Source organism: Arachis stenosperma, chromosome 9 (assembly GCF_014773155.1).
Source record: "Arachis stenosperma cultivar V10309 chromosome 9, arast.V10309.gnm1.PFL2, whole genome shotgun sequence".
In the NCBI taxonomy this organism is placed as follows: Eukaryota; Viridiplantae; Streptophyta; class Magnoliopsida; order Fabales; family Fabaceae; genus Arachis; species Arachis stenosperma.
The window spans coordinates 121,317,168-121,338,156 of NC_080385.1; the positions used below are offsets into that span (position 1 = coordinate 121,317,168).

The window sequence follows — 20,989 nt, forward strand, 5'->3', positions numbered from 1 at the left end:
CAAAAGAAAGAACACCAAACTTAACATTTTTAGAAAACTTCAATAAAATTTTCAAAAATTATAAAAAGATTGACAAGAAAACACCAAACTTAAAGTTTGGCACAAGATTAAATCAAGAAAATTTATTTTTAAAAAGGATTTTAAAAAGAAGATACCTGATGAGAGAACTTTTGCATTGTCTAGAATTCAGAATAAATTTCTGTTACAAGTATAGCTTCTAAACCAACAAAAGTCCTTTCATACAAATGTTTTGGTTGTCACAAGTAACAAACCCTAAATAAATTGATAACCGAAGTATTTAAACCTCGGGTCGTCTTCTCAAGGAATTGCAGGGAAGTATGTTCTTATTATTGGTTATGGAGATTGTAAATTTGGGGTTTCAAGAATGAGGAGTGAATATGGCAATTAATTTAAATAGCAATTAGAATAAATAAATACTGTAAAGTAAACTTTTGGCAAGGTATGAGAAATTGGAAGTCCAGACTTTGTTATTCTTAACAATAATAATGAAAGTTGAATCTTAATTCCACTTAGTTGACCTTTGCTAGAGCAAAGGAAAGTCAAGGGACTAATTAGTTTGACCTTCGAATCCTATTTATTTCCTAAGAAAAGGTTGGGATTATTGAAGTTCAGTTCAATTAGTAAAGATAACAGTTATCAATTATCTTGAGCTAAGATAACTCCTGAGTTACTGATTCTTAACCAAGACCAAAAGGGAGGAAATTAAATCTACTGGAATAAAAGCGTCTTCAGATTGGGAAGAATCAATGGCATAAGTAAATAAAGCAATATTAAACTGAAATACCTCAAATATCATTAAATAAAAAAATCATCATGAAAGTGGCATAGGCCAAATAGGCAACATAACTAATACAAGCAAGCATTCAAATGTTTGAAAATAAGAAATAACATAGAGTAAAAGAACATTGAACCTGGGATTGAGAGTCACTCCTAAAACTAAGAGAAGTCCTAAATCCTAAATCCTAATCCTAAAGAGAGAGAGGAGAGAACCTCCCTTAAAACTAGATCTAAATCATGGAAAGTGAATTATGAAAGCATGGTGAGTCTCTGCAAGTTCCCTGACTTTAATCTGTGTTTATGGGCCGAAAACTGGGTTGAAATGCGGTCCAGAATCTCTGCCAGCGACTTTTGTAATTCTGCAGATCGCGCACGTCACGTGATTGCGTCATCCATGCGGACGCGTCATTCGCGTTTTTCCCTGCCACGCGTTCGCGTCGTCCACGCTCCCGCGTCACTTGCGCTTTTCCAATCCGCGCGGTCGCGTGAGCCATGCGACCCCGTCACTGCGAATTCCTTTCTTTCGCGCGGTCGCGTCACTGACGTGTACGCGTCACTTCTCGCTGGTCATCTCCTCAATTTCTTGTGTTCCTTCCATTTTTGCAAGCTTCCTTCCCAATCTCTCACTCATTCATGCCCTATAAAGCCTGAAACACTTAACACACAGATCAAGGCATCGAAATGTAATAAGAGAGGATTAAGATTAGCCAAATTAAGACCAAAGAAGAATGTTTTCAATCATGTAATAATTTTAGGAAGGAAATATAAATGCATGCTAATTATATGAATAAGTGGGTAAAAACCATGATAAAACCACACAATTAAACACATTGTAAACCATAAAATAGTGGTTTATCAACATCCCTACACTTAAACATTAGCATGTCCTCATGCTAAACTCAAGGAGACCAAATAAATGAGTAGGGAAAGGCAAGACTCATGCAATGCAACCTATGAATGTGAATGCAACTACATGTTAAAATGATTCTACCTACTTGGTGAAAAATTAAATAATTTTTTCAAGAATAAATATGAACTGGATTTCACTAATTTAAATCACAAAATACAATATAAATAACTTGCAAGAAGAAGATAGCTCATAAAAGCAGGGAACATAGAATTAAGCACTGAACCCTTACTAGTAGTGTATATCATTCTAACTCTCAAGTGTCTAGGGTCAATTCTCTCAATTCTCTACTAGTCTTGCTTTCTATAGCTTGCTCTTCATCTAACAATCAACACAAATTTAATGCACCAATACACAAATCAAGAGGTCTTTTAAGGGTTGTAATGGGGTCAGGGTCAAGGCAGGATTGTATTTGGCCAAGTGGACTAAAATCTGAATCCTTAATTAACATAAACTTTCCACCTAACTTAAGACAATCCATTTATTTAAAACGCAAAATCTAACTTCCCATTAACTGTGATTTCCACATGTTCATGCATCCTAAAATTGAGTTTAGTACATATGCATTGATACCAACACTTACTTTGGGGCATTTTGTCCCCTTTTATTACTTGCCTTTTTTTTCGATGCATATGATTAAGGTTTTGAATGCATAAACATGTTCTTAACATTTTTCATATTTTCACATAAAGTCTAACATACTCAATTCCCAAACCAAACGTTTCCAAACCCATTTTTCCCCACACTTAATTCATGAGCATTCTCACTAGTCTAAACTAATCAAGGATTCAAATTAAGGACATTATTGTTTTCCGCTTAGAGTTAGTGATGAGCTAAAGTAAAGAACAAGGGGTAAAATAGGCTCAACATGGGTTTGCAAAGGATAATAAAAGGTAAGGCCATAAGGGTATGTAAGCTCAGTGAAACAAGGCCTCAATCATATAAGTGCATGCATACATCAAATAATGGAAATATAGAATTAAGCAAGACAAAGATCACAATTTTAGAGAGAGAAACACACACCAAAAATAAAATATTGGTTGATAAAATGAAACCAATCAAATAGGCTCAAAATCTCACTGGTTTTGTGTGTTCGAGCTCTAAACTATGTTCCAAAATAAGATTTCTTCAAACAAGTTTTTCAAAAAATTTTATTCAAATTAGTGAAATACTGTAAAAATTTCTTGAAAAAGAAAATATTACTTTAACCAAGTGGTAAAATATGCACAAAAAAAATAAACATGCAAATGCAACAATGAAAAACAAAAATTGGTGTTAAGAAGGGATTAACTAACCCGTGGAGATCGGTATCGACCTCCCCACAGTTAAAGGTTGCACCGTCCTCGGTGCATGCTGAGATGTACAGGTGGGCGGGTGTTGTGGTTCCTCGGCTGTTGCTCGTTGTAGAAGCTTTCTCCTTACCCGTTTTGGTGGCCAGCCTGAAAAAGGGAGAAGAGAAAGGGATATGAAGTCAAAGGTGTAGAGCAAAGAGGAGGGCGGTATGAGTGAATATCATGCCAAGTGAGGAAAATAGTGAATGGAAGACATGGTCGCGATTCCATGTGATCAGTTCATCAATGGAAATATAGCAAGGCATGGGGAGTATTGGATGCAAGATGTTTATTAGCATGCCGGCAAGGGCATGAGTAGCATAGATCAAGCAACGAAAGCTTTAATGTATTGTTAGTCATAAGAAACTAACAATAATGTTTGTATTGACAATTATATTTAATTAATAAAATATAAAAAGGGTTTTGTGAAAAGCAAGCATTTATAGTAGAAGATTAAAAGAAATCTTAAAAATAGTGCACAATGCCATACAGGCGTTTTCACAAGCACATAGCATGCATGGTAAATAAGCTATTTGAAAGTATTAAATTGAACATGCAAGCATCCCTTTAAAAAGTAATATATAATTGTCAAATAATCCACAAAAATATAGAAAAAAAACAATGACCCAAATAAAATTCCAACACCAATGAAAATAATGCAATGAATGAAAGTATGCAATTAAGTAAAAGAAAATGAAAGATAAGAAGAATGAGAAGGGAAAGAAGGGAAGAAGAAGTAAGTAAGAAAGGAGGGAGGAAAAATTATGATTGTGGAAGAAAAGAAAAGATATTTGGCGAATTAGGATAAGTTGTGCGGCGCAAGCGACGCCGACGCGTGGGGCACGCGGTCACTGATGAGCGGATAATTTATACGCTTTTTGGCATTGTTTTTAGTATGTTTTTAGTAGTTTTAGTTAAGTTCTTAGTATATTTTTATTAGTTTTTAGTTAAAATTCACTTTTCTGGACTTTACTATGAGTTTGTGTGTTTTTCTGTGATTTCAGGTATTTTCTGGCTGAAATTGAGGGATCTGAGCAAAAATCTGATCCAGAGACTCAAAAGGACTGCAGATGTTGTTGGATTCTGACCTCCCTGCACTCGAAGTGGATTTTCTGGAGCTACAGAAACCCAATTGGCGCGCTCTCAACGGCGTTGGAAAGTAGACATCCTGGGCTTTCCAGTAATATATGATAGTCCATACTTTGCCCAAGATTTGATGGCCCAAACCGGCGTTCAAAGTCACCTCAAGAAATTCCAGCGTTAAACGCCGGAACTGGCACCAAAATGGGAGTTAAACGCCCAAACTGGCATAAAAGCTGGCGTTTAACTCCAAGAGGAGTCTCTACACGAAAAATGCTTCATTGCTCAGCCCAAGCACACACCAAGTGGGCCCGGAAGTGGATTTTTATGTCATTTACTCATCTCTGTACACCCTAGGCTACTAGTTTTCTATAAGTAGGACCTTTTACTATTGTATTTTCATCATCTGATCTTTGGAACCTTTTTCTTTAGATATCTTGATCACTTTGGGAGGCTGGCCATTCGGCCATGCCTAGACCTTGTTCTTATGTATTTTCAACGGTGGAGTTTCTACACACCATAGATTAAGGTGTGGAGCTCTGCTGTACCTCGAGTATTAATGCAATTACTATTGTTCTTCTATTCAATTCCGCTTGTTCTTTGTCCAAGATATCACTTGTTCTTCAACTTGATGAAGGTGATGATCCGTGACACTCATCATCATTCTCACTCATGAACAAAGTGACTAACAACCACTCTTGTTCTACAAGCAATCAAAGCTCTAGTGAATATCTCTTGGATTCCTGATAACACGATGCATGGTTGATCGCCTGACAACCGAGTGCTCGCCTGACAAACGAGCCAGCCGTTCCGTGAGATCAGAATCTTCGTGGTATAGGCAAGAACTGATGGCAGCATTCAAGAGAATCCGGAAGGTCTAACCTTGTCTGTGGTATTCTGAGTAGGATTCAATGATTGAATGACTGTGACGTGCTTCAAACTCCTGAAGGCGGGGCGTTAGTGACAGACGCAAAAGAATCACTGGATTCTATTCCGGCCTGATTGAGAACCGACAGATGGATAGCCGTGCCGTGACAGGGTGCGTTGAACATTTCCAATGAGAGGATGGGAGGTAGCCACTGACAACGGTGAAACCCTTGCATAAGCTTGCCATGGAAAGGAGTAAGAAGGATTGGATGAAGACAGTAGGAAAGCAGAGAGACGGAAGGGAAGGCATCTTCATTCGCTTATCTGAAGCTCTCACCAATGATATACATAAGTATCTCTATCTTTATCTTTATGCTTTATTCGTTTATCACTATACCCATTTGAGTCTGCCTGACTGAGATTTACAAGGTGACCATAGCTTGCTTCATACCACCAATCTCCGTGGGATCGACCCTTACTCGCGTAAGGTTTATTACTTGGACGACCCAGTGCACTTGCTGGTTAGTTGTGCGAAGTTGTGTTTATGCCACGGTATTGAGCACCAAGTCTTTGGAGCCATTACTAGGGATTATTTCGTGTAGTAAAAAAGTATTGATCACAATTTCGTGCACCAAGTTTTTGGCGCCGTTGCCGGGGATTGTTCTTGTGTATGGACAACTGACGGTTCATCTTGTTGCTTAGGTTAGGTATTTATTTTTTTCGAAATTCTTGAAGATGAATTCTAGAGTTTCATGATGATTTATTGAAATCTGGCTGGCTGAGAAGCCATGTCTAATCTCATTGGACCGAGGTTTCAACTTATCATCACAGAAGCTTGTTGATTTTTTATCAATCTTGCTTTTGGAGCAGTGATCTGCTAAGGCTTGGCTGGCCTTTGGCCATGTCTAGTGTTTTGGACTGAAGCTTTCTTTGAAAGCTTGGCTGGCTGTGAAGCCATGTCTAATTCCTGGACCGGAGTCTTAGACTAGCATTGCACTGATTCCTGGAATTCTCATTAAGAATTTTGATATCTTTTTCCACTTAATTTTCGAAAATCCAAAAAAATTTTTAAAATCATAAAAACCAAAAATATTTTATGTTTGAGTCTAGTGTCTCATCTTAAGTTTGGTGTCAATTGCATACATTCATTCATGTGTCTTAAGGATCTTCAAGTAATTCTTGATGATTTCTTACTCTGATCTTTGAATTCTTTTGACTTGAGTGTTTATATGTCTCATATAGTGTCAGTAGTATACAAACTGCTAAGTTTGGTGTCTTGCATGCATTGTTATTTGATTCTTGTTGCATTTTGATTATTAAAAATCCAAAAATATTTTTAATTTGTGTCTTTTCAAGTCAATAATACAAAGAATTGAAGATTCAGAACATACTGCAGAGGAATTATACAGAAAAAGCTGGGCGTTCAAAACGCCCAGTGAAGAAGGACAGACTGGCGTTTAAACGCCAGCCAGGGTACCTGGTTGGGCGTTTAACGCCCAAAAAGGTAGCATTTTGGGCGTTAAACGCCAGAATGGATACCATTCTGGGCGTTTAACGCCAGGATGGTACTAGGGGGAAGATTTTGTTTTTCAAATCAATTTTTTTCAAGTTTTCAAAGTTTTTCAAAATCAAATCTTTTTCAAATCATATCTTTTCAATCAAATGTTTTCAAAATCAATTTCTTTCCTTTTTCAAAGATACTTACTAACAATCAATGATTTGATTGAACATTTCAAGTATGTTGCCTTTTCTGTTGAGGAAAGTTTAATGTTTGAATCATATCTTTTCTTGTTAGGCAAGTCATTAATTTTTAAAATCAAATCTTTTAAAAATTGTTTTCAATACATATCTTTTAAAATTGTTTTCAAATCAAATCTTTTCAATCATATCTTTTTAATCACATCTTTTTCAAAATAAGTTTTCAATCAAATCTTTTTAACTTCTAATTTCAAAATCATTTTCAAAAATCACTTGATTTCTTTCCCACTTTGAGTTTTTGAAAATTATCAATCATTTTTTTTTAAATGTTTTTGACATCTTTTTAATTAATTTTCGAAAATTCTCTTCCCTTCCTCCCACATCCTTCTAATTATGGAGTACTACTCCTTCTTAATGCACAATTCGAACTCTGTCTAATCAAGTTCGAATTCTTCTACCTCCTTCTTCTATTTTTCTTTTCCTCTGACACCTCAAGGAATCTCTATAACTGTGACATAGAGGATTCCACATTTTCTTGTTCTCTTCTCTTTCATATGAGCAGGAACAAAGACAAAGGCATTCTTGTTGAAGCTGACCCTGAACCTGAAAGGACCCTGAAGCGAAAGCTAAGAGAAGCTAAGGCACAACTCTCTATAGAGGACCTAACCAAATTCTTCAAAGAAGAAGAACCCATGGCAGCCGAAAACAACAACAATGCCAACAATGCAAGGAAGGTGCTGGGTGACTTTACTGCACCTACTCCCAATTTCTATGGGAGAAGCATCTCTATCCCTGCCATTGGAACAAACAACTTTGAGTTTAAGCCTCAATTAGTTTCTCTAATGCAACAGAATTGCAAGTTCCATGGACTTCCAATGGAAGATCCTCATCAGTTTTTAGCTGAGTTCTTGCAAATCTGTGACACAGTCAAGACTAATGGGGTTGACCCTGAGGTCTACAGACTGATGCTATTCCCTTTTGCTGTAAGAGACAGAGCTAGAATATGGTTGGACTCACAACCTAAAGATAGCCTGGACTCTTGGGAAAAGCTAGTCAATGCCTTCTTGGCAAAGTTCTTTCCACCTCAAAAATTAAGTAAGCTTAGAGTGGAAGTCCAAACCTTCAGACAGAAGGATGGAGAATCCCTCTATGAAGCTTGGGAAAGATACAAACAATTAATCAGAAAATGTCCCTCAGACATGCTTTCTGAATGGAGCATCATAGGTATTTTCTATGATGGTCTATCTGAACTGTCCAAGATGTCTTTGGATAGCTCTGCTGGAGGATCTCTTCATCTGAAGAAGACGCCTACAGAAGCTCAAGAGCTAATTGAAATGGTTGCAAATAACCAATTCATGTATACTTCTGAAAGGAATCCTGTGAACAATGGGACAAGTCAGAAGAAAGGAGTTCTTGAGATTGATACTCTGAATGCCATATTGGCTCAGAACAAGATATTGACTCAACAAGTCAATTTGATTTCTCAAAGTCTGCCTGGAATGCAAAATACACCAAGCAGTACTAAGGATGCTTCATCTGAGGAAGAAGCCTATGATTCTGAGAACCCTTCAATGGAAGAGGTGAATTACCTAGGAAAACCCTATGGAAACACCTATAATTCTTCATGGAGAAATCACCCAAATTTCTCATGGAAGAATCAAGAGAGACCTCAACAAGGCTTCAACAACAACAATGGTGGAAGAAACAGGTTTAGCAATAGCAAACCTTTTCCATCATCTTCTCAGCAACAAACAGAGAATTCTAAGCAGAACCCCTCTGACTTAGCAACCATGGTCTCTGATCTAATCAAAACCACTCAAAGTTTCATGACTGAAACAAGGTCTTCCATTAGGAATTTGGAAGCACAAGTGGGACAGCTGAGTAAGAAAGTTACTGAACTCCCTCCTAGTACTCTCCCAAGCAATACAGAAGAAAATCCAAAAGGAGAGTGCAAAGCCATAAACATGGCCGAATCTGGAGAGGAGAGAGAGGAAGTGGACGCCACTGAGGAAGGCCTCAATGTGCGTGCACTGGCCTCCACAGAGTTCCCCAATGAGGAACCATGGGAATCTGAGGCTCAAAATGAGACCATAGAGATTCCATTGGACTTACTTCTGCCCTTCATGAGCTCTGATGAGTATTCTTCCTCTGAAGAGGATGAGTATGTCACTGAAGAGCAAGTTGCTAAATACCTTGGAGCAATCATGAAGCTAAATGACAAGTTATTTGGAAATGAGACTTGGGAGGATGAACCTCCTTTGCTCACCAAAGAACTGGATGACTTGTCTAGGCAGAAATTACCTCAAAAGAGACAAGATCCTGGGAAGTTTTCAATACCTTGTACCATAGGCACCATGACCTTCAAGAAGGCTCTGTGTGATTTAGGGTCAAGTGTGAACCTCATGCCTCTCTCTGTAATGGAGAAGCTAGGGATCTTTGAGGTACAAGCTGCAAGAATCTCACTAGAGATGGCAGACAATTCAAGAAAACAAGCTCATGGACTTGTAGAGAATGTTTTGGTAAAAGTTGAAAACCATTACATTCCTACTGATTTCATAGTCCTAGAGACTGGGAGGTGCATGGATGAATCCATCATCCTTGGTAGACCCTTCCTAGCCACAGCAAAGGCTGTGATTGATGTTGATGGAGGTGAACTGATCATTCAAGTGAATGAAAAATCCTTGGTGTTTAAGGCTCAAGGATATCCCTCTGTCATCATGGAGAAGAAGCATGAAGAGCTTCTCTCAATTCAGAGTCAAACAGAGCCCCCACAGTCAAACTCTAAGTTTGGTGTTGGGAGGCCACAACCAAACTCTAAGTTTGGTGTTGAACCCCCACATTCAAACTCTAAGTTTGGTGTTGGGAGGTTCCAACATTGCTCTGAGTATCTGTGAGGCTCCATGAGAGCCCTCTGTCAAGCTACTGACATTAAAGAAGCGCTTGTTGGGAGGCAACCCAATGATTATATTTTACATATTTCTCTTTGTTATTTTATGTTTTTTGTAGGTTGATGATCATAAGAAGTCACAAAATCCATTGAAAAAGCAAAAACAGAATGAAAAACAGGAAGAAAACAGCACACCCTGGAGGAAGAATTCACTGGCGTTTAAACGCCAGTGAGGCTAGCAGATGGGCATTTAACGCCCAGTCTGGCACCATTCTGGGCGTTTAACGCCAGAAAGGGGCACCAGACTGGCGTTAAACGCCAGAAAAGGGTAAGAACCTGGCGTTAAACGCCAGGAATGGGCACCAGCCCGGCGTTTAACGCCAGAAATAGCTCAAATCGTGATTTTGAGCAACACTTGGTGCAGGGATGACTTTTCCTTGACACCACAGGATCTGTGGACCCCACAGGATCCCCACCTACCCCACCACCACTCTCTCTCTTCTTCCCCCATTCACCAATCACCTCATTACCTCTTCCCCAAAACCCCTTCACCTATCAAATCCCATCCTTCTCTTCACCACTCACTTCTTCCTCATTTCTTCTTCTTCTTCTCTCTTCTTTCTTCTTTTGCTCGAGGGCGAGCAAACCTTTAAGTTTGGTGTGGTAAAAGCGTTGCTTTTTCGTTTTTCCATAACCATTTATGGCATCCAAGGCCGGAGAAATCTCTAGAAAGAGGAAAGGGAAGGCAAAAGCTTCCACCTCCGAGTCATGGGAGATGGATAGATTCATCTCAAGGGTGCATCAAGACCACTTCTATGAAGTTGTGGCCTTGAAGAAGGTGATCCCCGAGGTCCCCTTTTCACTCAAAAAGGGTGAATATCCGGAGATCCGCCACGAGATCCGAAGAAGAGGTTGGGAAGTGCTTACCAACCCCATTCAACAAGTTGGAATCTTGATGGTTCAAGAGTTCTATGCCAATGCATGGATCACCAAGAACCATGATCAAAGTGTGAACCCGGATCCAAAGAATTATCTTACAATGGTTCGGGGGAAATACTTGGATTTTAGTCCGGAAAATGTAAGGTTAGCATTCAACTTGCCCATGATGCAAGGAGATGAACATCCTTACACTAGAAGGGTCAACTTTGATCAAAGGTTGGACCAAGTCCTCACAGTCATATGTGAAGAGGGCGCACAATGGAAGAGAGATTCAAGAAGCAAGTCGGTTCAATTAAGAAGGCATGACCTCAAGCCCATCACCAAGAAAAGGATGGAGCACACAAGAGATCCCTCTCATCATGAGATCCCTAAGATACCTCAAGGGATGCACTTTCCTCCACAAGACTACTGGGAGCAACTAAACACCTCCCTAGGAGAATTGAGTTCCAACATGGGACAACTAAGGGTGGAGCACCAAGAACACTCCATTCTCCTCCATGAAATTAGAGAAGATCAAAGAATTATGAGAGAGGAGCAACAAAGACAAGGAAGAGACATTGAGGAGCTCAAGCACTTCATAAGACCTTCAAGAGGAAGAACAAGCCGCCATCACTAAGGTGGACCCGTTCTTTAATCTCCTTGTTCTTTAATTTTCTGTTTTTCGAAATTTTCATGCTTATGTGAATCCATGTTTGTGTCTTATGATCATTAGTGTCTTAGTGTCTATGCCTTAAAGTTATGAATGTCCTATGAATCCACCACCTTTCTTAAATAAACATTGTTCTTAATTGAAAAAGAAAAGAATTGCATGAATTTTGAATTTTGAATTTTATAACAGTTTAATTATTTTGATGTGGTGGCAACACTTTTGTCTTCTGAATGTATGCTTGAACAGTGCATATGTCTTTTGAATTTGTGGTTCATGAATGTTGGCTCTTGAAAGAATGATGAAAAAGGAGACATGTTACTGAGGATCTGAAAAATCATAAAAATGATTCTTGAAGCAAGAAAAAGCAGTGAATACAAAAAAAAAAGAGAAAGCAAGCGAAAAAAAAAACCGAAAAAAAAAAGAGAAGAAAAAAAAAGGGAAAGAAAAAAAGAAGAAAAAGAAAAAAATAAAGTTGTGATCCAAGGCAAAAAGAGTGTGCTTAAGAACCCTGGACACCTCTAATTGGGGACTTTAGCAAAGCTGAGTCACAATCTAAAAAGGTTCACCCAATTATGTGTCTGTGGCATGTATGTATCCGGTGGTAATACTGGAAGACAGAGTGCTTTGGGCCACGGCCAAGACTCAATAAGTAGCTGTGTTCAAGAATCATCATACTTAACTAGGAGAATCAATAACACTATCTGGATTCTGAGTTCCTAAAGAAGCCAATCATTCTGAATTCCAAAGGATAGAGTGAGATGCCAAAACTATTCAGAGGCAAAAAGCTAAAAGCCCCGCTCATCTAATTAATACTGATCTTCATAGATATTTTTGGAGTTCATTGCATATTCTCTTCTTTTTATCTTATTTGATCTTTAGTTGCTTGGGGACAAGCAACAATTTAAGTTTGGTGTTGTGATGAGCGGATAATTTATACGCTTTTTGGCATTGTTTTTAGTATATTTTTAGTAGTTTTAGTTAAGTTCTTAGTATATTTTTATTAGTTTTTAGTTAAAATTCACTTTTCTGGAATTTACTATGAGTTTGTGTGTTTTTCTGTGATTTCAGGTATTTTCTGGCTGAAATTGAGGGATCTGAGCAAAAATCTGATCCAGAGACTCAAAAGGACTGCAGATGCTGTTGGATTCTGACCTCCCTGCACTCGAAGTGGATTTTATGGAGCTACAGAAGCCGAATTGGCGCGCTCTCAACGGCGTTAGAAAGTAGACATCCTGGGCTTTCCAGCAATATATGATAGTCCATACTTTGCCCAAGATTTGATGGCCCAAACCGGCGTTCAAAGTCACCTCAAGAAATTCCAGCGTTAAACGCCGGAACTGGCACCAAAATGGGAGTTAAACGCCCAAACTGGCATAAAAGCTGGCGTTTAACTCCAAGAGGAGTCTCTACACGAAAAATGCTTCATTGCTCAGCCCAAGCACACACCAAGTGGGCCCGGAAGTGGATTTTTATGTCATTTACTCATCTCTGTACACCCTAGGCTACTAGTTTTCTATAAGTAGGACCTTTTACTATTGTATTTTCATCATCTGATCTTTGGAACCTTTTTCTTTAGATCTCTTGATCACTTTGGGAGGCTGGCCATTCGGCCATGCCTAGACCTTGTTCTTATGTATTTTCAATGGTGGAGTTTCTACACACCATAGATTAAGGTGTGGAGCTCTGCTGTACCTCGAGTATTAATGCAATTACTATTGTTCTTCTATTCAATTCCGCTTGTTCTTTGTCCAAGATATCACTTGTTCTTCAACTTGATGAAGGTGATGATCCGTGACACTCATCATCATTCTCACTCATGAACAAAGTGACTAATAACCACTCTTGTTCTACAAGCAATCAAAGCTCTAGTGAATATCTCTTGGATTCCTGATAACACGATGCATGGTTGATCGCCTGATAACCGAGTGCTCGCCTGACAAACGAGCCAGCCGTTCCGTGAGATCAGAATCTTCGTGGTATAGGCAAGAACTGATGGCGGCATTCAAGAGAATCCGGAAGGTCTAACCTTGTCTGTGGTATTCTGAGTAGGATTCAATGATTGAATGACTGTGACGTGCTTCAAACTCCTGAAGGCGGGGCGTTAGTGACAGACGCAAAAGAATCACTGGATTCTATTCCGGCCTGATTGAGAACCGACAGATGGATAGCCGTGCCGTGACAGGGTGCGTTGAACATTTCCAATGAGAGGATGGGAGGTAGCCACTGACAACGGTGAAACCCTTGCATAAGCTTGCCATGGGAAGGAGTAAGAAGGATTGGATGAAGACAGTAGGAAAGCAGAGAGACGGAAGGGAAGGCATCTTCATTCGCTTATCTGAAGCTCTCACCAATGATATACATAAGTATCTCTATCTTTATCTTTATGCTTTATTCGTTTATCACTATACCCATTTGAGTCTGCCTGACTGAGATTTACAAGGTGACCATAGCTTGCTTCATACCACCAATCTCCGTGGGATCGACCCTTACTCGCGTAAGGTTTATTACTTGGACGACCCAGTGCACTTGCTGGTTAGTTGTGCGAAGTTGTGTTTATGCCACGGTATTGAGCACCAAGTCTTTGGAGCCATTACTAGGGATTATTTCGTGTATTAAAAAAGTATTGATCACAATTTCGTGCACCAGTCACGTGACTTGCGCTTTAAGTTAATCGACGCGGTCGCGTGACACAATTCATGCTACTGGCGCAAGGGCAGCCTCGCGCTCGCACAACTCTCTGTTTAAATTATTATTAGTGCCAAATTTTAAGTGACGCGATCGCATGGGGCATGCAATCGCGTGAGTGGGCTTTAGAAGAATGTAACGCGGTCGCGTAGGTCATGCGACCGCGTGGGTAGAATTGTGCGTTCAGCACCAATCCAGCACCACTCTAGTACAATAATTGGTTGTGCACCCTTTTACGTCGAAATCCAGGGCACGCAGTCGCGTGTGAGGCCATTATTCCCATATGACGCGGTCGCGTCAGCAACGCGGTCACGTGGGACGATTTGTGCCATTGGCACGCCTCCAGCCATGCTCTCGCGTGACTCTCTGTTCGTTTTTATTTTCTCCCCTCTCTTTGCGACGCAGACGCGTCGCTAATGCGGTCGCATCGCATGGCAAATCTTTTTTATGCATGAAAAATGCAGAATGCAATGCTAATATGAATGTTATGCAAAATTCCAGGTTCAATACAATAAAATAAAATAAAACTCGAAAACAAATAAAACTAGATAAAAATGAAAAAGAAACGATCATACTATGGTGGGTTGTCTCCCACCTAGCACTTTTAGTTAAAGTCCTTAAGTTGGACATTGGTTGAGCTTCCTGTTATGGCGGCTTATGTTTAAATTCATCCAGAAATCTCCACCAATGCTTGGAATGCCAATAGCCTCCGGGGTCCCAAACTAGGCATGTGAAGCTTTTGAGCAGCTTCAAACAGATTTTTAGACTCCCGGGGTGATGAATATCAGAGTATTTTCCAGGATCCCAAACTTTGGTTCCAAATCCGCTTTCGTTTTGATCTATACTTCTCCATCCGGGCGGTTTGGAAATTAGATTCTCACCACAGTGACCAGACGTTTTTCGAGATCCATTCGATTGAGCATGATACCAATCCTTGCACTTCGAGTTGAAGCGTGGAACCTTATTGAACCTTATGCACCAGCTCTGAGTACGAGCCATTTCCTTTTTACTCCACTTGAAGCTTGTATTGGGTGGTAATGGCCTTGGGATCAGTGTTTCCAGGGGTTCTGCAAGATCTACTCCCTTATGGTCTTCAGTGGATTCCTCCACTTCCTTGCAAACCTTTTTCATTCCAGCCATGTCCTGGTCAACATCTTCCATATCTTCCTCATCACTTGAGTCATAAACAGGAGGTTGAGAAAAGTCGACCTCTGCATCATCTTCGTATTCACTTGGAGAAGATTCTTCTGTCTCAAATGATTCACTTGCGGATGCAAGTTCATCACGAGGAGGACTTGACTGGTGACTATCATCATCAAAGAAAGATGCATCTTGAGTTACTCCGACCAGTTCTTCATAAGATATCCGCATTGGAGGTTGTGCAACATCCTCTTTAGCGTCAGTTGTAACATCCTTGACGGGGTCTTCCATGACTCTGTATTCCCGTGGAGGTTCAGCATCTCCTAAATCTTCAACCAACTCTTCTTCTTCTATAATGACAGCGTCCTCTACTTGTTCTAGTACGAAGTTATGCTCTATGCTGTCCATTGGAGTTCCTTGTGTCTTCTTCACAATACATTCTTCATTAGATTCTCCATATGAAGCCATGAGAGTCTGTTGAGTGGCTGAATGTCTGGAAGATAGTTGATTTATTGCTTGCTCCAGTTGCTAAAGGGTTGTATTGAATTGGTTTACTGATTCTTCGAAGTGAACCTGTGATTCTTGGCTTGATGGTGATGTGTGGAAAACGATCCAACACAAAACTCACCGGCAAGTGTACCGGGTCGCATCAAGTAATAAAACTCACATGAGTGAGGTCGATCCCACAAGGATTGAAGGATTGAGCAATTTTAGTTTAGTGGGTGATTTAGTCAAGCAAATCAAGTATTGGTTGAGTTGTTTGTAATTGACAGAAACTAGATTGCTTGAAATGTAAAGGGAGAGGGGAGAATTGCAGTATATTAAAGAGCAGGAAAGTAAAAGAAACTGAAGCTTAAATTGCAAGTAAGATAAAGTGCAGAAACTTAGATTGTAAGAAATGTAAATAACTGAAGCTTAAAGTGCAAGAAATGTAAATTGCTTGAATCATAAAAGGAATTGGGAGTTGGGATTGCAGAATTTAAACAAGCAAAGGTAAATTGTAGCAAGAAGAAAAGCAGAAGATGAATTGAATTGAAGTAGATTTCAAACAGAAGAGTAAAAATGCCTTGAAGAATTTAGAACAGAGAAGCAATGCTTAATTTGCAGCAAATTGAAAGTGGTTGAAGATCTCAGGAGTGGAAGAGACTAGATAACAAGTCTAGATCTCAAATCCTTCCTTGATCCCACAAGAACAATTGCAAAGGAAATAAAGAAAAGCAGATTGCAGAAATAGCAGAAGAAGAAGCAATGAACAAAATTTGAAATTCAATTATGCAGAAAGAGTAAACAAGAGATCTCAAGGTGAGATTGAAACAGAAGTTCTTCAATTCTTCACCCAAGATCCAAAGCAAGAAAATTAAAGAGTGCTCAAGCAAGAACATGGAAGAAGAGAGATCAATTCCCCTTCCCAATTCTCTAAGAAATTCAAAAGTAAAAGCTCAAAATTAAAATGAAAGCTAAAAGGAAAATTCAAAGTAAAGTGTAGAGATCCTAATTACATAAAACTAGCTCCTATTTATACACTTTCTATTCTTAGATTTTGGAATTTGGATGGTCTTTTGATTTGGTGAAGATTTGAATTTAATTGGATTTTTGATTGATTTTTCAGCCCACGAAGAATGTGGTTCCAGGAGGATGCTCAGCTCACAAGTTGAGCTGAGCATTGAGGCCTTGTGTGGATTCCCTTGTAGCGTGCAATGCATCAGGGGAATGCTCAGCTCACAAGTTGAGCTGAGCATTGGTGCCTTGGTGCATGTCTTGTGATGTTGGACCGTGCCAAATTTGTTGCGCGCTCCACTCCCCTGGCCCGTGTCTTGGTGCTTGCGTGATGCCCATGAAGTAGCGCTCTGCTCACTAAGTGAGCTGAGCATTGGCTCTTCCAAGGGAAGGTCCTTAGTTCGAAACCCATGGGAAGCATGCGCTGAAGCTTTTCCTTGGTTTTCTTGTGGTGCCTTGCTCCTTGCTTCCTCAAGGTGTTGAGTTCGAACCTTGGGGAGTGCATTTGGCCATTTTTGGCTTATTTTTCCTTGTGAGTAGCGCCTCCCTCATCCCCCTTGGTTATGGGTTCAAGTCTTGGAGCATGCACTTGCAACTTGTTTTATTTGAATTATTTCTTCAATGCTTTCGACAATGCTCACTTGGTGAGCTGAGCATTGTTTTTCCTTTCCTTGTTTCTTGGCTTCCTATTGTGCTCAGCTCACAAAGTGAGCAGAGCATTGTGCCTTGGTTCCTTGAGAGAAAATGTAGCGCTCCTTTGGTGAGCATGGTGCTTTTGGAGTGAGCTTCATGGTTTGTTGCGCCACACTCCCTCCTTTCTTGGCCACACTTTTTCTTTCTTGAGCCATACTTTCTCTTTCTTGAGCCATACTTTCTCTTCCTTGGGCCACGCTTCTTAGACCACGCTTTCTTCTTTTCTTCTTTTCTTCACCTACAATTAATCAAAACAACCAATCAAAGTATTACCAAATTCACAAGGTTTATAAATCATTAAAAATCAATTAAATTTAGCCTAAACCTCATGATTTAGCATCAATTAAATGGTGGTTGTTTGATTGAAAGAAGTCATGCATTTCCATTCCAAATTACTCACTTAAAATGCAAGAAAGTGCATAAAACCTAATGAAAACAAAGAAAAAGACTAGTGAAACTAGGCTAAGATGACTTGTCATCACAACACCAAACTTAAAAATTGCTTGTCCCCAAGCAAGCATCAAACACAAGAGAAGATAGAATAAAATAGATAAGTATATATGTTCTTATTAAGCAGATAGTTGAATTTGGTCTATGGGATTTTATGCAGATCAAAAGTAGCTCATTTATTACTTGCTGTCAAAACAAACAATGTTTCCTTAAAGGTCCACTAAGGTTGCTGCTACAATGTCTTACTTTTTGATCACTTCCCTTGTTAGCTTTTCTTCTTTCTTTTGCATAAAGAGCTTATTACTTATTAAAGTCTTGGTGGCAAATGTTGCAGTGGCCTTTGGCTTAATTTCACTCAACATTTCTTCACCATAGACACATGGCTCACTCTTTCTTCCTAGGATCATTGATGCCTAGCATCTCTTTGGATAACTAAATGTTTTGTAGCTAGGTTGCTCTTTATTGTGGACTTTCAGTTGGCAATCCCAAATCAGTTGATCTAAGTTGCCAAGTTTTAAAATACTCCTCAGAACCTACTTGTCCAAGCATATCCTAGCACATAAACACCACAGGCATGTGTCCTAGGGTCCAAGCTATTGATGTCTAGCCTTATTGTTTGTTTCTTTGCCAACTTTTGGCTTTTCTTCTTCTTTTTCTTTCTATTATTTCAAGGGACTTCCAACAATTGAGAAATACTAGCAGCAAACTAGCTTAGGCTTCAAGTAACAAGTCATTTTGCAGCATTTATTCTATGGGCTAACAATTTAATCAAACACATACCACCACTAACTTCCATTCTAACTTTTGCAACATTGAACAATTACTTTTCTAAATCAAATATCTCTCTTTTATTTAAACAGCAAGGAAAAACAAAACGAAGTATTCAAGTTAATGAGTGATGACAATTATTATGCAGATAACTTTCAAGCAAAAAATTGTGCAGATAGCTTTCTTTTTCAACATGTACTTCCACTAGCAACTAAATAATTATTTCAGCCAGACATAAAGGGCTCTCTGAATTAAATCATTACACAACAACAAGGATCAAGTGTAAATACAACCTGTTGGGTTGTAGCTTTTCATTCTTCCTTCTGTTTGTTCCTTGTAAGTCATAATGCAGATGTTCCCTGATGTGTTGGCTATTTTCCTGCATATTCTTCAAACGTTGCTTGCTTTTCAAGCCCTTTAGGTATCTGTTTAACATGCAAAGCTTGTTTGTGGGCTTTTGAACTTACTTTGGTGTGTGAACACCAAACTTAGTTCCTTGCCAATATTTCTCATGCACAATTTAACTATCTGTGAAATTATTTTTCCTTGCTAAAGGTAATACGACTAAAAACTATGAAATAGCAAATAGTTAACTAGTTTATCTGATTACTTGAGGCTGGCATTATGCAGAAAGTGAGAATGTGTTTTATGATGAGACTTTGGTGGAACACTAAACTTAGAGTCCTTCATTCTCCCTTAGATTATTTCGGTGTGCGACACCAAACTTAGCTTCTTGCAATATAGATAAAGCTAATTAACCTTTTTATTAAAATAGCTATGAAAAGAAAACTACCTCAGGTTGGGTTGCCTCCCAACAAGCGCTTCTTTATTGTCACTAGCTTGACATTCTCTGTGCTTGTGCTTGTTCAGTTCAGATTCTGAACTTCTTTTTCCTTGTCCCATTGTCCTCCTAGATACGGCTTTGCTATGTGCCCATTTGTTGTGAAGTGGTTCTGTGTAGCTTCATCTAGCAGTTCAAGACTTCCATAAGGAAAAACTTTTGTTACTAGATATGGACCTGTCCATTTGGACTTGAGCTTGCCAGGAAAGATCTTGAACCTTGAGTTATACAGGAGCACTTGCTGTCCTGGCTTGAACTCTTTCTTTGAGATCTTCTTGTCATGCCACCTCTTAGCTCTTTCTTTGTATATCTTAGCACTCTCATAAGCTTCTAGTCTAAACTCATCCAACTCATTTAGTTGTAGCAGCCTCTTTTCTCCTGCTGCTTGAGCATCAAGGTTGAGGAGTTTAGTGGCCCAAAAAGCTTTATGTTCAAGCTCTACAGGGAGGTGACAAGATTTTCCATATAATAGCTGAAATGGGGACTTCCCAATGGGAGTTTTGAAAGCTGTCCTGTATGCCTAGAGTGCATCTTCTAACTTCCTGGCCCAATCTTTCCTTGTGCTTTCTGATGGGATTATTTTGGTTGAGACAAGAATCTCTCCCAAAACAACACAGATCTAACCGGCAAGTGCACCGGGTCGCATCAAGTAATAAAACTCACGGGTGTGAGGTCGATCCCACAGGGATTGAAGGATTGAGCAATTTTAGTTTAGTGGTTGAATTAGTCAAGCGAATCAAGATTTGGTTGATTGAGTTGCAGAATTTAAATTGCATTGAAAGTAAAGAGAACAAGAATTAAAATGCTGAATCTTAAAGAACACGAAATTAAATGGCAGAAACTTAGATTGCAAGAAATGTAAATTGCAAGAATCTTAAATGACAAGAAATGTAAATGGCTTGAAATGTAAAGGGGATTGGGACTTGGAATTGCAGGAATTAAACAAGGAGAAATTAAATTGCATCAAAAAGAGGAGTAAATGGGAATTGGGATTGAATCAGATTCAAAACAGAAAGGTAAATGAACAAGTAAAGCATGAGCAGAAAATTGAAAATGGGAAAATTGGATCTCAGGACCCAGAGACTAGAAAACTGAGTCTAGATCTCAATGCCTTCCTAGATCCAACAAGAACAATAGCAATGGAATTGTAAATTTCAAAGAGATTAGATGAAGAAGTAATGAACCGAATTGAAAATTCAATTGTAGTGAAAATCAACAGAGAGATCTAAGGTGAGATTGAAACAGAATTCCTTCAATTCTCTAACCCAAGATCCAAGACAAGTGTAATTGAAATTGAAAGCACTAAACTAAGGTAATAAAGATCATTCAAGCTCCCAAAAAAAACTAAGAAGAATACTCTGTTCAAAAACTAAAAAGGAAGCTCCCCGAATAAATTGAAATCTAGCCTATTTATACACTTTCTTCAATTGATCTTCAAGCCTTGAGTTGGGCCTTTGCTCTTGGTGGATTTGGGTTGAAAGAGGCCTTGGTTGAATGCTCTTGAAGTTTGGAGAGAAACCCAAGTGAATCAATTGAACCGGATTTGAGTTTTTGCAAAGTTGGATTTAAAGTTAGCCTCAAAGTTAGGGGGCTAACTTTGAGGCCAACTTTTTCTAGCAGCAAACCCAATCTGCTGCACTTCACGTTGGTGCCAACGTTAGGGGGCTAACTTTGACCCTAATGTTGGCCTTGCTTTGTGTTGGAGTGGCGCCAACGTTAGCCCAAAAGTTAGGGGGCTAACGTTGGCGCAAACGTTGGC

General features: G+C 39.2%; 1 non-coding gene across 1 annotated transcript; it reads right to left on the minus strand.

The window, feature by feature from the left end:
- Positions 1–7,778: 7,778 nt before the first annotated feature.
- Positions 7,779–7,886, minus strand: LOC130952458 (small nucleolar RNA R71). Its single transcript, XR_009074637.1, has one exon. It is a non-coding gene; the product is annotated as a small nucleolar RNA R71 (small nucleolar RNA).
- Between the last annotated feature and the right edge of the window lie 13,103 nt (positions 7,887–20,989).